Source organism: Chlamydotis macqueenii, chromosome 1 (assembly GCF_036417535.1).
Source record: "Chlamydotis macqueenii isolate bChlMac1 chromosome 1, bChlMac1.mat, whole genome shotgun sequence".
In the NCBI taxonomy this organism is placed as follows: Eukaryota; Metazoa; Chordata; class Aves; order Otidiformes; family Otididae; genus Chlamydotis; species Chlamydotis macqueenii.
In genome coordinates this window covers 88,680,602-88,697,532 of record NC_141556.1, presented here as the reverse complement: position 1 = coordinate 88,697,532, position 16,931 = coordinate 88,680,602, and the positions used below count along the sequence as shown (strand labels likewise).

Below are 16,931 nucleotides of genomic sequence, written 5' to 3'. Positions count from 1 at the left end.
CTCCGCCCAGCCTGTATTTGTGCCTGGGATTGCCCTGACCCACATGCAGGACCTTGTACTTGGCCTTGTTGGACTTCATGAGCCCACCTCTCCAGCCTGTTAAGGTCCCTCTCAAGTGACGCTGGATAGCGTCACTTCCCTCCAGCATGTCAACCACACCACACACCTCAGTGTTGTTGGCAAACTTGCTGAGGATGCACTCAATCCCACTGTCCATGTCACCGACAAAGATATTAAACAACACTGGTCCTAATACCGATCCCTGAGGAATACTACTTGTCTTTGGTTTCCACTTGGACATCGAGCTGTTGACCACAACTCTTTGAGTGTGGCCATCCAGCCAATTCCTTATCCACCAGGTGGTCCATCTGTCAAATCTATGCCTCTCCAATTTAGAGACAAGGATGTCGTGCAGGACAGTGTCAAATGCTTTGCACAAGTCCAGGTAGATGACATCAGTTGCTCTTCCCTTATCCACCAATACTGCAATCTTATAATTTTATTTATATTATATAAATACATATTTAAAAATAAAATACATGTTATTATATTTTAATGACATAAAATATAATTACAAATACTCTGTACCACTGAAGCAAACACTGCTGAGGAATGCCAAACCAACTGCAGCCAGAGCTCAGCACTGCCAGTCCCAGGTCTCTTCCCCTCCAATAGCACTCATTCCTAGAGGGCCAGGGTCCTTCTGGGCAGCCAGGTCTTGCCAATGCAAGGCACTGCTTCCAAGTGCCATTCACCCTGATCACACAAGCAGCAGCCACCCAAGCCACACATACCTCCCAAAATAAATGAATTTTTCATGGTAGCTGGAGCTGCAGCTCAGCAAATTTATGCCCTGGAGCTTGGGAATATGGGATTTGGGGCATCCAAGGCAAAAAAAAAAAAAAAGTGGTGGAGCAAGATAAATGACAAGGCAGTGGCTTACACAGAAGTAAACAGTACCTGCACAGCAGCCATTCCTCTCTGAGCAGTGAAGGTGATTGTGCCAGACCCTGGGAAATGTCCCAGAAACCTGAAAGTTTATAGCGGCAGTGGAAGCCAAGATCTCTGCACAGACAACAGATCTCCAATTACCAAAGCCAGCTCAGTTGGCTTAGGGACAGGTTATTTCCATGGGGTTTCTTGCTTGCTTGTTTAATGATTACATTTTCTGTGTGTATCTGTTTTCCCATAGAAGAGCAAGAAGCCAGATGTCAGGAAGTTTTGCTAGGCCCCCCTAATCAGAGGGAGTATCTGTGATGCAAATTGAAAACACAACCCTACCAATGCTTTTAGCCACTGGAATTCCCACCTACCACTCCTCCTTGAATCTGAGGTGAGCTCGCTCATCATCCAAGGTTGGCTTCCCGGCCTCCTGGGGACCGTGCTACAGAAGGCTGACATTCTCCCATTTACCTTTTGTACCCATCGCTGTACATCTCCCTCTAACCTCCTCCCTTGAAGAAAAAAATCACCCAATCTGCTTTGGTTCTTCTGCCAGGGCAGAATTTTCCCCCAAATGCCCTGATGTTCACAGATGCTGGAAACAGTCAGTGAGACAGAAGGGAAACGAAAGCCTTCAGCCTTGCTGGAAACCCAGCTCACAGCACCAGCCTAACACTGCCTGAAAATACCCTCTCTGATTTGGGGTGCTCAGCTCTGCAAAGTGAGGGCAGAGGCCACGCTCTCCCTTTGCTAGCAACAACGCAGAAATGGCTGAGTTAATGTTTCTCTACAAATCCCCCTGTATAGACGCCACAGAGACAGCTGCAGCAGGCTGAAACTTGGTGTTTTACATGCTTTATGTCAAAATCAAATCAAATCAAAGACAGGGGGAGCACACTGAGTTTGGATGTATTTTAAGTTAAACAAGCATAAAATATTTGGCAAGTTTCCCTCACTTAATGCAGTATAAACAATTTTGGTATTTGACAGAGAAAATTCTCCATTTAATGAATGTGGCAAGTAACTGAAAAGAAGGTCACACTATTTTTTTGTAGTTTCAGCTAAGGACAGGACAGCCCTAGCTTCTGCTGCACCATTAGCAAAGTCTGTGTGCGAAGTTAAGCGGCTCTTTTGCAGCCGGGGCTGCGCCGGGGAGCTGAGAGAAGACGCTCCCGTGGGACAGTAGGTTCTCCTGCAGCACCCACTGAAGAGAAGTGATTTTTGGTCATTACTTTCAGAAGGGAAAAAACAAACTCTGATAGATATAAAACTGAAGGAGACTAAGGGTTTCAGAAGGGGGCCTCTGGCAAATCCAACTGCAGCAGTTTAAGACATTAGCTTGCACAGCTGTCTGCCAGCCTTGGCCGTCCACCTTGTCGGCCAGCCAGAATTTATTGCTCCTCTAATAAAGTCAGCAGAAAGAAATACATGCTTGTGCCTCAGCCACTACAGTTCGCAGCCCAGTGTATGAGACGGAACTGCTGACGATCATTGGTTTTCGGTAAGACTGCAGACTTGCGGCTGTATATCCAAGGAAGGGAAGAGCAGACAAGAACAGAACAAAATGTCTCCCTAGCTGTGAATGGCTCAGAAGAGACTGGAAAGAAAATGGCTAAATAAAGGGGCTAAACACCTTATGAAAGATGTTTATCTTACAGACATTGCTGCAGTGCCTCTCTTCTGCATCCTTTGCTGTCGGCAGGACTGGTGTGGCTATCTACCGCATGCTCCAGGGGGCAGGGAGCTGTAGGTGCAGAAGATGAAAGGCCTGCAGGAGTTCTCACCACTGCCCATGCCCCCACAGCCCACTGTAAGAGTGGGAGCATCGTCCATCACCTCCAGATAGAACCAGGTATAACAAAGCTGAGAGCTCTCCTGACCCTAAGGCCTGCACTTCTGACATCGCTTGCCCCTCTGCAGGGCTCGGCCCCAGGAATGACATCGCCTGAATGTATAAGCAGTCTATTTTTACAATTCCTAATGTAACCAGATCCTCTTCTCCTACGCAGAGGAGAGATTTCAGTGGTAAAACGTGTGCACTGAAAGAAATTAAGACAGGAAACTCAGAAGTGACAATAGGTTTTCTTTTTCAACAAAGATTTAAGAAAACCCAGGAAATTCACACACCCAAAGCACTTATTAAAATGTGTTCCTAGAGCTGGCTTTGACTCAGGCACACCAGGAAATCAGTGGCAGCCTTTTCAATACTGAGAACAAATTGCTTAAGTACATATCATTGTGTATGTGTGAGCATTATTCTCATCTACTGGATGTCATGCTTGCCGTGCTGAACAAAGTTATACTAGATGCTACCTGAAAAAAACGTGCAGGCTATAGGAAATAAATGTAACACAATCTGTTTCACCCCACATGATTTTAGAAGTAACATGTGATATTACAACAACGCACTGAGCCACAATAAATAGATGTAGGGTGCTGCAGGCCACCCTGAGGTTTTGCAATCACTGAAAGTCTAATATCGTGCAATGAAGGGTTCGGTAACACAACACTGAACTTCAGTTTTTGAGTAAAACCTCTTGGTTTGTTTTTCAAAGAAAACAAACTTTACTTTTCACTTCCCCAATAACTTGGGTTAGCTCAGTTTGAAATTAGAAAATTAGAAAAAATTAGAAAACAATTTTAAATTAGAAAAAAAAAAACCACCAAAAAAACAAAACACCTCAACAAAAAAACCCACTACCCAAAAAAGGCCCAAAAGCTCCTTGCTGCGGGATAACAGCACTCCTAGGACAAAACCTGCAAAGCTTGCCCCAGTGCTTCTCTGCCAAATGTCCAGACTCTGTGAGGGTGTAGAGATTTCAGATCAGATGCACATGTAAGATACCAGCTCTAGAAAGTTATCTCACCGAGCTGAAGGAATGGTATGCATGCGCTCCTTTAGCCTATGGCAAAAGCAAGATAAAGTAAATAATCTTCACCTGCAATGAAAGATTTACTGGAATCACAACATCCAACATCTTTATCACAGCCTACACAAATCCAGCTGCTGGCTGCACATCCCTCCTTGCATTGTGAGTGCTCTAGCACTTATAAGACAGGAGTCATTTCAGTGTGCTAACTCAGAAGAAGACAGCCCTGACCAAAGAGAGACTTAGTACCTTACAGTGAGAGCATGACTGGCTATCACATCTGCGCTGATCTGCAAAAGGTTTTCACTCACAGGGACTTGACACTGATTTGCACTTACCGTGTGAACCTCAGAATCTTTACCCATGCAAGCATTACTTGTTCTTGTGCTTGACACCCTTGACTCTGTGAAACCTGTACACAAACACAGCCAAGTACCAGCACAGTCCCAGCAGTGATCATTTATATAAGAAGCCTTTAACATTGCAGTCAGCAGCATCAAGTCCAGGGTGCAGCACCAGATGAAAATCAAGTATCTACGAGGGACGCTGCTTGTGTCCCTTGTAAGTGACGCAAGACATGCTTTGTGACCTGTCCAGTCATGGCAGTTTCAGCCAAGGGGTAGAGCAGTGGTCCATGGTCATGAACCACTTCAGCTGCCCAAGTTCAATCCTCTGAGTCCTTTGTTACAGCAAAACACAATTGACTTTCATGAGCCTCATCTTCCAAAACACAAGGATCTCAGCACAGCCCTGCCATAGTGACTCTGTTCCTTCAGTCACATCAATGTCCCATTAAATCTTGTTTCTTCCCCTTCTCATATGTCATCAAACGCACTAAGCAACAGTCCATGAGACATGTGCTTTACTTCTGCATGCTCCATGCATGGACTTTGCTGTGTTTTTATATCTTACCTGAGTTTTGGATCTTCATCTGAGGCAAGACATTGTAATTCCCCTCTCCCCTTCCCTGTCAGAACCATGCAACTGCAGAGATCAGACCATACTAATACCGGGATGGCAGCCAGCAGTACACAGCGTGCCTGGCTTTTAACAGCTAAATCCTATAAAAAATAATGATGCAAATACAGGCACTCCTCCCCAAGACATCCTAATGCTTTCAACAACCTCTTAGGAACATGTAATGTTGCTGGGTGGGACAGAGGCTGAAAGGGATGAACTTGGGACTCCCAGTACTTACTGTGTGAACACCCACTGGCTAAACGAACAGCCCTATGTCTGAAAGCAGAGACAGCTGTACACACATCCTTCAGCTGCTGTATCAGAGAGCTGCTTCCTGAGGGCAGGCATGAACTGCATCGAATTATCACCCAAAAGCAGTCACAAGGTGGAAAACTCTCCTTTAGGAATCTCATGCACTGATGCAGGACCACGGGTCCTACCAAAGCATCCACCTGGAAGTACTTGGGCCCAGACCCATATCACTATTTAAGAGACAGACTCCCTTGTTCTCTGTAGACCTTAGATATATTATCTGTCTTCAGCGCCCCGAGTTTCAGCAGCTTATCCAGTACTACACAGGAAGTCTGTGGGAAGCAAAACTGGGCCTTGCAAGTCCTGCCAGGTAAGCACACCCCCACCGTCCAACAACAACTGCAGTCAGTCCACTACGCTACCCTGCCCACAACACTGTGTGAGTACGAGCAAGGACACAGAGCCCCCCTCACGCAGAATTAAGCTGATGGATGCAGAAGCATCCATCCTTTAGTCGTGGTACCCTGTATCCTTCAGTACATCACCTCTGGAGTTCATCACTGCAATAAATGAGCGCTTGACAACTCAACCATCCCAACAAGGGAAGCCCCCCTTGGGTGGATGGCTCCTTAGACAGGTGGAAATCACTCCCTGCCTCACCCCCGCCGCTGTACACTGCTGGAGGCCATGAAGGAGAGGCCTCACCAGGCCTCATCACAGCCCCAGCCAAGGACTCTGGCAGCCTCTCGCTCTGCTGACCGCATGGATGAGCGAGCGATCCCTGGGCCGCATCCAACACAAGCTGCGGCACAGCTCCAGGCCACGCCAGCCGCACTCCTCATCTCCCTCACCGGATCCCAGCACTCACTGGCCAGACCCTGTCCTCAGAGCTGCCAAAGCTGCTGAAACCTTCCCAAGCCCATTCCCCTGAACTCACTGTGCTGCCCTCAGCAGAGTGGGCACTGGAGGAGAAGCCTGCCTGGCCACACTCCTCCGTCCCAGTGACCCACAGTGACTCCTGTAGGTTTTGTACAAGAGGAATGATGGGGACAGGCCACAGCTCCTCTGAGAAAGCATTAAGGCTCTCCTGTGTCTAAAAAAACTAAACAGCCAGCAAAGAGGCCTCTCTCATGGGGGCTGTGGTCAGTATCAGGGGATGGAACATCACAGAGACGGAGGCAACTCCTTTCCCCTCCCTGCATTCTGCTTTCCCATGTTTTCACTTATGCCCGTGCAAAGACAAAAAAAAGAAAAGCTATGTACCCACTCCTCCTCATCAACTGGAGGTTTCTGGGGGCAGGGTTCAATTTTCAGCTGCACAGGGACAGAGGAGGAGGAAGGGTAAGCACTCAGGGAGGGCAGCACAAAAGGTGCTCAACTTTCTCCACAGGAGCTCACGGGCAGAGCAACTCACACTCACTGCAAAACTGCTCCTTTAGACACAGGTTGTAAGGAAGTTTATCTCTAAGTTTAAAAAAAAAACAAAATAAACCCCCCAAAACAAAAAAAAACCAGCCCTGAGGAACACAGGGCTTTGTTGCCCCTTGCTAGACTTTTATTAAAAAATGGGTTTTGAGTTGTGGCAGAACAGAGGGTGAGAACAATGCCTCAGGAGAGGGAACGACCTCCTCTCGCCTCTCGCCAGTGACCAAAGGAAGGACTTCCAACCAGCTTGCCTACAGAAAAAGTGCACGAGCTTTCTTTATTTGAACGATTCTGCTACCCAGTTAAGGCTGCCTTGCAGGAAGATGCCTTAAAGCTATGAAAGCACAAACCTTCAGCCCAGCACACTTGGTCTTCCCGAGGTGTGAACTGGAAGGGATCCAAGAACAAGAAACGCAGAGAGCTTTCTACTTTCTCTGAGAGAAGGGAAAATCCCCAGACATCCATATTTTAAAAATATGTTGTAAATGGAAAGAAAAAGAAGAAAGGGGTATTTTAATAACCCCTCAATCCTTATTATGGATTTTTAGTACAGAAGCTAGGTCCAAGTCAAGATCCAACCCAGTCTGTGACAAGCTCTGTACAAACACATCTCGGAAGAGAGTTTATGCCCCTGAGACACCAAGTAAGCAAGATTTGCTCTTGGAAAAAAAAATTCTTGTATTGTTATTTGGTTAGAAATGGATTGTTTGAGAAGGGTGGAGTGAACAGCAAGAGCTGACTTAGCCTCCACCTCTCTAACAGTATCCACTGGGGCTCAGATTCACTGGTGACGGCTTGAGTTGTTTAGAGAGGAGGCAGCCTGCGTGCTCTTTGTGCCCTACCTCAGCCCCAGGATGGACACCTGCGTGTAAAACAGTCACAGCTAGAGACAGACCCAGCCTCTGACATCAGAGAGCTCTCTCTCATGTCAAAGCTTAGTTCATCCACCAGTCTCTGCCATAAGAAAAGGAATAGCAATCACAGCACCAGCAGTATGTGCTAGAGCTCCCATGGGACTTCACAGTGCATGGAGACAGGCCCATCAATACCAGTAGTGCAGCCTTTAACAGCTCTCAGGCTCCAGTTCTGCAAACCATCCCGGCTCCATTTAGATACTTTAAGTGTAGGCAGGCAAGAGACCATCCACTTCTTCGCTACTGTGCCTAACGCATTAGCAGACTGTGTTAGCTGCACTCCCCACCCCGGGAGCTTGTGCACTCAAACTGGCCCACGAGCCTGTCAGCCGACTGGTCTGGTGTAAAGGGCCATGTGACAGCAGAGACACCTCATGTGGGGCACTGGTTGGGGAGCATACGAGGTCTAGCAGGGCTCAATGAAGCTGCCTGCCAGTAGAAAGGCTCTTGCTGGCCACAGTGCTGCGACACGGCCCGTTGTCTACTACAGGGCATAAGCTGCACTGAGCATGCACCCCTCCAGCCCCCAGCCCAGTCAAATCTCACCTATGGGGTCAAGAGGGTTGAGAAGCCCCTAAATATTGAGCTTTAACTTAAGTGTGTATTACAGGAAACTCAAAACCAAGGCTTTAGTTGGTAATGGCAGCAGCGCATTTGCTTACTGTGGGAAGACACCTATTGTGAAAACCTCACCAGCTATGCTTCCTGACGGTGTGTGGGTTAATGCATATAACTCACTAATATTAAATTAGAGCTTATACTGTTTGTGCCTTTCTTCTTTTTACAGTTTCTATTGCCCAAGGCTGTACAGACTCCCAGTAACAGAACATGGGGATGCCCTGTCATCACGCGGTGAAGGAGCACTAATAGACTGGGAAAGAGGACTGCAATGCATGGAGACCCAGTACTGAGCAAGGGGTTAGGAGACGTACCTTACCAGGGGACGGCCCGAGATGCTCAGGCTGTTTAGTTTGCCAAAGGCAAGACTGGGAGCGGTCCTTGTCGCAAACCACAGTTACAACAGTGGAGAATAGATGCGTGGCACTAAAGGCCTCTTCTGTTTAGCAGATTAAATTCAAGATTCAGCATCCGGAGATCAAAACTAGCCAAATGCAAGGCAGAAATGCAGTGTAACAGTGTGTGGGTAATTAACCACCGCAGCAACATACCAAACACAGTGGTATTTTCCATTTGTTGTAATGACTTAATCAAGACTAGATGTTTTTTAAGACACGCTTTAGAGTCCAGAGCAAATGGAATGAATCAAAGAGCTGGATATATGGGCTGTATTATGCAGGAGGGCAGAAGAAATAAAGCATAAGAGCTCTTTCTGGCCTCAGTATCTCCTAATCTATGGGAAAAATAGCACCTTATAGTGTCAGTGGAGTTGGTAGATAGCCATATTTTCAGTGACGAAACATGCTGATGTTTACATCAAATAGCCATAATAATACCTGGTGTTTTATCCACACCTCTAATCTGGAATTCTCTGAGATCTTTACCATCATTATGTCAGTAAGCCTGACAACTCATTGGCTGATAAATTGGTGTTATCACCCGACTTTCATCCAGTTTGAACTTTTTCAGAGTGGCTAATCCTCTGCTTACCATTTACATGGAAAACACTCGGGCTACCTTTGATCTTGGGCACCTATTTTTAGGCCTCTTGGTGAGAAAACATTCACGAAGCTGCCTTGCAAAGGTCTTGGCGTGGGAAGAGGCTCAGCATACAGAATTGCCCTGCACCTGCCTACTGCAGATGCTCATGCCCAGTACGTACTTTACAACACTGAAAAAACTCTAGAAACACTAGAAAAACGCTGGTAACAATGTACTTTTTAGCACCAGAAGTCAGCAGTTCCAATGTTTTTTAAAAGAGAGAGAGAGCTACAGAGAGAATGTTTCCTAGTTGTTTTAACAAACATCTTCATAAACTACAGACAGACAAAAAAAAAGTAATTTCCATTAGTTACCATGACAACCAATGGAAATCGCTAACCCATCTTCTCTCCCTTGTCAACCTTTGGCAGACCTGTCATGGAAAGCAAGCAGCTATGCCCTGTGTAGGATTCCCTACTTAACTACAACGCATAGCTCACAGGGAAATCCACATCGCCATAATGTCAAGTGCTCCCCTTACGGCACATCTCCAGTTTGTCTCCTCTGAGCTGCAAACGGCTGGAGAGATGCTTGCTGCTGTCCTCCAAGAGCAAAAACATTCCAGAAATACAATCCCCACTGCCAGACACCCCAGCTCTCCCACCTTATGCCCTTCCTCTCCCTCTCTGGCTCCAAAAAATATTCAACCACCTCTTCCTTCCCACCTGTGGGCCATCAGCTCACTCCTTAAATGTGACCTGTACAAGCCATTTTGCACACCTTTACTGCCTGGCAATAAATTGTTGTATCCTATAGCAATTGTGGTCCACATTTTATCTCCATTTTCCCCACTGTTGTTGTCAGGGACAACTCTATAGTGCCCGCTGCACCTTCTACATAAGAGCTTTTAAGCTTTTCTTAACAGGAGTGCATTCAGCTTCATAAACCCTGCTGACAGGCACAGCACCATCATCACCCTTATTTTACAGACGTGATCACCGCAACTTAAAGGAATTAGGTGCCTTGCCCAAAGCCTACATACAAACCATGGCATGATGCTAAGAGTGAGAGTAAATAGGTCTGGAGAGAAGAATCTGTTTGCATGTTCTTGATACCTACCGGCTCTGAAGTTGTTCGAACTACATATGCTCAGAGTCCCCTGACAAAGCCCCACAGCAAATAAACACAAATCTGGAAAAAAAACCAAAAAACAACTCCAACAGTTGTCTCTGTGTAATGCTGATTTACCACTGATCTTGTATGTGCAGCCAGGATAGCCTAACTCACCCCGGCATCTGGACGTGTGTTGCTGCGCTGCAGAAGAGCTTGGCAGTGATTTGTGAGGACATCTTAACGTCCAGCTGTTCTTTCGGTTTTCACGTGCACAAAGTTAGGAGTGGCCCAGGCACTGCACTGACACCATGCAGTTTCAGGCTATTCATATACCACAGCAACATTTAAAACTCACCCAGTAGAATCTGAAATCCCCAAATAATCTGCATCTATTGTGAATTTTGCTGCGCTCCCCTTTACTTCCCCATCCCAGGTCTTGGTTGCAGGACTCAACAGCAAGTTACTCTAGCAGGGCTGAGTAAGGTGGCTGTGTGCACATGTGTGTACATGCACATGAGGGGTAAAAAAAACTCATGTATTGTGCCCCGTGATTAAGCACACTTTGGCTCAGTTTCCTTCACGACTCCCTCCTAGGGGACCGCACACAGCAATGAGCGCCAAAGAGGGAAGGGTGAACCATGAAGTGCGAAGCTGAGCAACAAGCTAGTTCTACAAGCTGCTTCCCACAGGTTCCTATCTTAAGGCTGATGGCATTTGGAGGCTACGAAGGTATGAACTACGATCAAATGGGAATACTCATAAAATATTTTTCTGGTCTGTAGTAAAAGCTGATCTCTCACTGGAGCTTTTCCCTCAGGTAGGGCAGTCACTACTGCACCACAGTGGTTTGGTGTTTTTTGGTTTTGTTTTTGGTTTTCTTTTTATTTTATTTTTGGCTTTTTTTTTTTTTTTCTACAAAACTTAAGGGAACATAGTATCTTGTAGGAAATTAATATGCTTCGCTAAACATGACTGAGACTGGCTGTTGGGTTTAGAAATTATTTGAGGAGGAAATATCAACAAACAGAGAATAAGATCACACAAAGCTCTGTTTCTTTAGGCAGTCAGGGAAAAATGGTCTGCTTTGACAGGAGGAAGGGAGCTACACGGAGATTAAAAGAGGTAGGCTAAGCACAGAGCTGAGGGGCCCCACAAACTGCCTACGTGTACAAGGTAGAGATAACTGCACAGATGAGGAACTCACTATCACTGAACACAGGGGCGTAATTAGGACTGTGTGGGACAGAATAAAAAGATTAATGGTCTACTTGCTCATAGAAGATAAACTTACTGACTTCAAGATACTCCAGAGCATGGTATCATTTTTCACAGAACAGGAAGAGGGCATCACTTATCAGGGATGCGTAAAACTGGATTTGACAAGCACTAATGGCTATGGTTTGTACAAGCAGCTACTGATCCCAGGGCATGCAACGACACCTTGTAGAAGAAACAGTCCATTTTTCTAAAGGGGGATACTCCAAATGATCTTGAAAACCATTATCCTGTTTGTCACTAGCCTCGCTAAAAACCTTGGCGAAACACATGGGCTCCAGGAAATCATCCTGCAAGCATGCGCATGTCTTCCCACGTACACTTCTTTGGTGAACAAAGGCCTGAGGACATACCTCTCACTTTCCTGAAAGTGCTCCTTTCAGCTAGCGGGGCTGGTCACACCACCCCATCTGTAGCTCAGCAGACAAGTGCCAAGGAGGCACTGCAAGCAGCCACTGATGTGTGCCACCAGCCACACTGCGGCCGTCACCCTGCAGCGGGTCAAACGTAGGAATGCTCCTTGCCAGGGACCACGTGCCACGTGCCCACCCCTCGTCATGGGACGGTCAACGTGCCACTTACTGAGCAAAGCTCAGCGCATGAGCAAGCCCAGGTGCCAAGGCTCACTCTTTAACTGCAGAATGGGTATAAATCAGGCAGTTAAAATAAAATATTAAAAAAAAAAAAAAAAAAGTACTCCCTCCTTACCCTTACACATCATTCTCCACCAGCAGGTCTGGGCCTCAGCCTTGGGCACATGAGAAATGGAGCTCCGTGAGAAATGGAGCCTCTGTCACAACCTGACTTTGTCGTTATCCATCCACAGGGCAACTGGAGAAGGGGAGTGCAGCTTGAAGAAGATTAGGCGTATACTACTTGTGCAGCATTCATCATCTTGGGGCTGCAATACCCCAGAGCTTGCATCACGCAGAGCAAACACGCTGTCCTCAGACACGAATACTGCGGTTTTTCTGCCAAGCTGAAGGCAATGCCCTCGATGCGAATGCTTGGTCCCCTGCCACCTTAATCTTCCAGAGCCCTGAGTCTGAATGCACGAGCTGCAGACCACAGCTGGGTCATAACCTTTTTGGTTATCCCTGAGGAATTTTACTCACCCAGACAACGAAATGATCCAGACATAGCAAAAAATCCCCAAGGAAATCACTTCCTCCTACATATAGGAAATGAGACAACAATTCCAATCCCTCATACTTAAGCTTCCCCAAACATAAACATGAAAAAGTGGCCAAAACACAGGAGGGGAAAGAAAGTCCCAGAGCAGCAAGGAGTACATAAGCAAAGAGTTACGTCATGCAGAAGGAAAGCTCTTGGCTTCGGGCTACAATTACTAGCACTTAAATAGCAGGGGCCACTCTAGCACCAAGGGAGTCACTCCACTCCAGGCACCGTCCTCCAGATCGGTTCATCCTTGGGAAAATGGCAACAGACGCTGCCATCAAAACCATCCCTGGACAGCATGGCACAATCTGGCAACTGTCCAGCACCTGCTGAACACTCCCTCTTCTGTCCATCGCCCGACGGATCAACAGAAACTCCTTGTTCTGGCCCTCTGATGCTCAAATCCTGAAATGCCTCACCCTGGCTGTGGGGCGACAAGGAAAGAGCGGCCACGGGAAGCATTTCTGATGGCAGGAGGCACAACCTGCCCACGGGCTCCTGTGTTAGGACAAGGTTCACCAGTATATCCCTCCATCAGAGGCAGGCACCTTTGCCAGCCCACTCCTGTCATCCCACTCTTGCTTCCCTCTTATCCAAGATTTTAACATCCTCTTCTACCCTCCCCTGACTTGAAAGACTTGAGAAGACCGTTTCAGGCTTAAGTCTTACTCCTGCCACAGGTATCTCTGCAGCAAGTCCTTCCACTACCTCCTTAAGTCTCCTCACAGACAGAGAAACAAATAAGTTATTTCTGGCTATAGACAATCTTTGAAGCTATTACTATCTTTTGAAAACGTTCACTGTGGTGAAAAAGCTGATTAAGTATGGAAAGCTCCACCAGTATCCATATTCCCAAGGCCTCTTGATCCTGTCTCAGGACTTTGAGCGAGGAACAAGGATGGGATCAGAAAGAACACGTACTGGCTAGGGGCAACCAGCAGTGGGTCACAAATAGCCATCCAACTGGTCCTTCTACGCTTGGAGCATAAGGTGTACAAATCCTCTCCTCCTACCAATGAAACTCAGCTGCTTTGCCTTGATGTTTTTATCTGTTTCTCTGCATTGTTTCTTCAAGTTGGTTTATTGCTCTTGGTATTGCAGGGCCCTCTACAGAGACACAATCAAAAGAAAAAAAAAAACCAAAACAAACAACCAAATTCATATGCTTACAGCTTTACTGCTGTGTAACAGAGGTGCAGAATGAAATAAGGGAAGGACAAAGGAAAAGGAACAAGAAAAGCTGGTTACTATGGGGCTCATTACACAGTGTTACAGTATCTAGAGAAAGAGGTTAGAGGTCAGTCTCTGGGACAGCAGTTGACAGGGTACAGCCGAGGGAAACGCTGTAGACAGCCATCCTGCAATGCCCATATAGAGATGAATGAGATGGGTTTTAACAAGTCTTTCCTCTCAACCTTCTGGTATTCCTGGTGCATTGGGTATTTCCCTCAGAAGCATAGGAAAACTGGCACTCTCTCCCCTGTGATACAAAAACCAGATTCCAGTCTTCAAGTAGTGTTTAGTTTCTTCTGCCAAAATATTTGCTTAGCTATCAAACAGAGGAAATGTGGGATCCACCTAGAGCTGAGCTAATAAGATACCAAATCCTCACCCAAACATCCCCCGCAAATGCCTCGTTCTTTCCAAATGTGTTGGTCCAAGAGAAGCCTCCAAATTGTTTCTAGGTTATGGACCTCTTGATGTGCCCGAAACAAGGTGCAGGTGTCTCAATAAATTCCACAGAAGCAGACTGAAGCACTAGCTTGCTTTTCTTCATCTCTCACAGGCAATCTACATTGAATACACTGCCCCAAGCAACCACAGACCCAATGTCAAAACAGAGCAGTACAGCATAATAAGAAAGAGATCCAAGGCATAGAGCAGGTAGTAAGATCTCACAGGACCTTCTACAAACTTCACTTCTGGGTAGCTGGTCTGTACAGCAAGGGAAGGGACACAGTCACTCATTACTGCTGACTGGTGTCTTCGGCCCAGATCAGAACTGGAGCACACTTCAGAGCAAGTAGTAAGAAAATATCATGCAGTTGCTGCTCGTGCTGCAGTTATGTGTCCTTTAATATAGATAGCACTGAAGCCTCCAGGCCTGTTTATCTGTCATTTGTTTATTTACTGCTGCATACCTAGGAATGACAATCAGAGACCCATAGTTGAAAGCGAATAAGCCCCTGCTCTAACCAGCTCACATCTAACTTAGCACACTACCTGTGGCAAAATCTACAACTTCTGGGAAAGTGGAGATGTATACAACCCCAGGCCTGTCTCCCAGATGCCGTTCTGGAAGGAAGCTTCACAGCGTAACAGCAGTCTGCTCTTCTCTTTCGCTAAACTCCGAGACAATGCTGTGAAGGATAAATCTCTGCAAAGAAACGCTGTTTATTCGTAGGTTAGCTTCGACATCGTAATACAGCAGAAGCCAACCCCCCTGAGAAGACAGATGCAACCCAGTTAAATAAAGCATTTCTGGGAAGCAATCTCATCTAGCTCACAGGATATGTGGCAAAAACACAGCCACAGCTCACCAGAGCCTGGTGAGAGGTGGAAAGCCTGGAAAGACACATCTGGCAGAGATTTGTGACAAAACTCTCTTCTGTACAAAGAGAAACATTCCCTAGCTCATGTAACACCACACAAGAAAGATCAAAGGTGCTCCGGTGCCTCCTGATGGGTAAGCAGCTGTACCAATAACAGCAGCTGGAAAATGCAACAGGAGACTCTCAGCCAGTCCTTTCCTCCTGTGCTGGGAGCCCAGCTGCTTCCCAGGCAGCCCCCAGCAGCAGCCCCCTGTTAATTACCGACAAGGAATTTGCACTCTGGCAGATAAAGTCATTCACTCAGCTACAGCACATTTGCACAAAGCAGCTCAGATCTGACAGCAGCTCAGATCTGACAGCAGCTCGGTCTGAGAAGCAGCATCAGGGTGCCACACACACGTACATGCTACACGACATCGCTTCTGCTTCAGAGATCGCACCACGCACGCTGCTGCTCAGAGGTTATAGTCCCTTCAAAACAGCCAAGGAGGTTGTTTAAATGATCCTACATGGGGCATTTGGCCAGAGACTTCAGCACAACACGAGGTGCCTCAGACAGAACCGCTTGGTTCATCTCCCAGATTTTGATCCCTGGGACTATCCCCAGCATAGCAGCTGCCCAATGGCACAGCACGTGCCTTAAAAACCAGGCTTTGCACAGCCTTTGCCGTGTGCCCAGGACAGAATCACGTTTTCCCTGCCTTCCTATTTAGAATATGCTTATAGCCTAGAAGTGGAACTCCAGCAATGTCTGGTCTGGCACTCAAGGGCAGGATTTCAAGCAGGATGATGCCTATCGCTCCAAAACCAGCCCAAGGAGAAAAATGGATGCAATTTTTCCTTCCACTGAAGACTGAAGATGTGCCTGCTAGATTAAACCTGGCAAGCTAGTTTTATTACACTATTGGGCTACATGTGATTGCTGGGTTTTATTGCACAAAGCCGGTGCGTATTAAAAAACAGCCTGAGTTACCCATGTGATTGGCACCACGGTATCTTTTCTCTCCACTGCCATGGACAAAATATCAGTAGGAGGAGGACTGAACTATCCACAAAGTCTCCATCACTCAATTTCAAAGGCAAATGAACCCGTCTTAAAATGATAGCTTCTGGACCAAATACAGCCACGCAATTACATTAGGATCTCAACTTTAATTTATTCAGTTTAATTTATTAAGACAGCAGTTTTTAGTCTTCACCATCGCAAAAACGTGGGAAAAGTTTAACCAAAGCAAGCTGACAATGCTGGCCAGACTGTGAACAGCCCAATGGGAGGAAGTGCATCAGGATTTCTGAAGACCAGCTAAACTCCCAGCTCCAGCTCCCTCAGGGCACACCAGCACTCTGCTGGCAAAAGGGGCACAGGACTTGGAAGGGGTCAAGTGTTGCCACCCCTATGTGCGAAAGCAGTCAAGTCACATCGAGAGGAAGCACTCAGGTGAGTTAAGCAAACGGAACTTAGCCAAAACCTTTGTATTTTCTCCCTGCCATAACATCCCTTTTCAGCTTTTCAAACACAAAAATTATACTGAGGGAAAAGGTGGGGTGAAAAAAATTAATCCCAGGGTTACAAGAGATGTAGACACTGCAAACACTGTGCTATTAGAAAAGGTTATAAATCTGCCTCCAGATGCCATATGGCTCGGGGCTTACAGCCCCATCAGATCTGTCAGTAGATCGCCTCGCAAGAGGAGAGCCTCTAGCCCTTTTTAGCCAAAATGAGACAAGTCAGATTAAACAGTTTACATAACTCTTTCCAAAGGCTGGCTCATTTAGCCAGAAATGGGTTAAAGATAGTTCAAGAGAACAGCTACAGGTCCCAGGGATTAATCTGAGCAGCCTGCAAACTG

General features: G+C 46.6%; 1 protein-coding gene across 1 annotated transcript in view; it reads right to left on the bottom strand.

Moving 5' to 3' along the window:
• FSTL1 (follistatin like 1) overlaps window positions 1-16,931 on the bottom strand; it is a 56,923-nt gene that overhangs the window by 36,775 nt on the left and 3,217 nt on the right. The gene's annotated exons all lie outside the window — the stretch shown is intronic.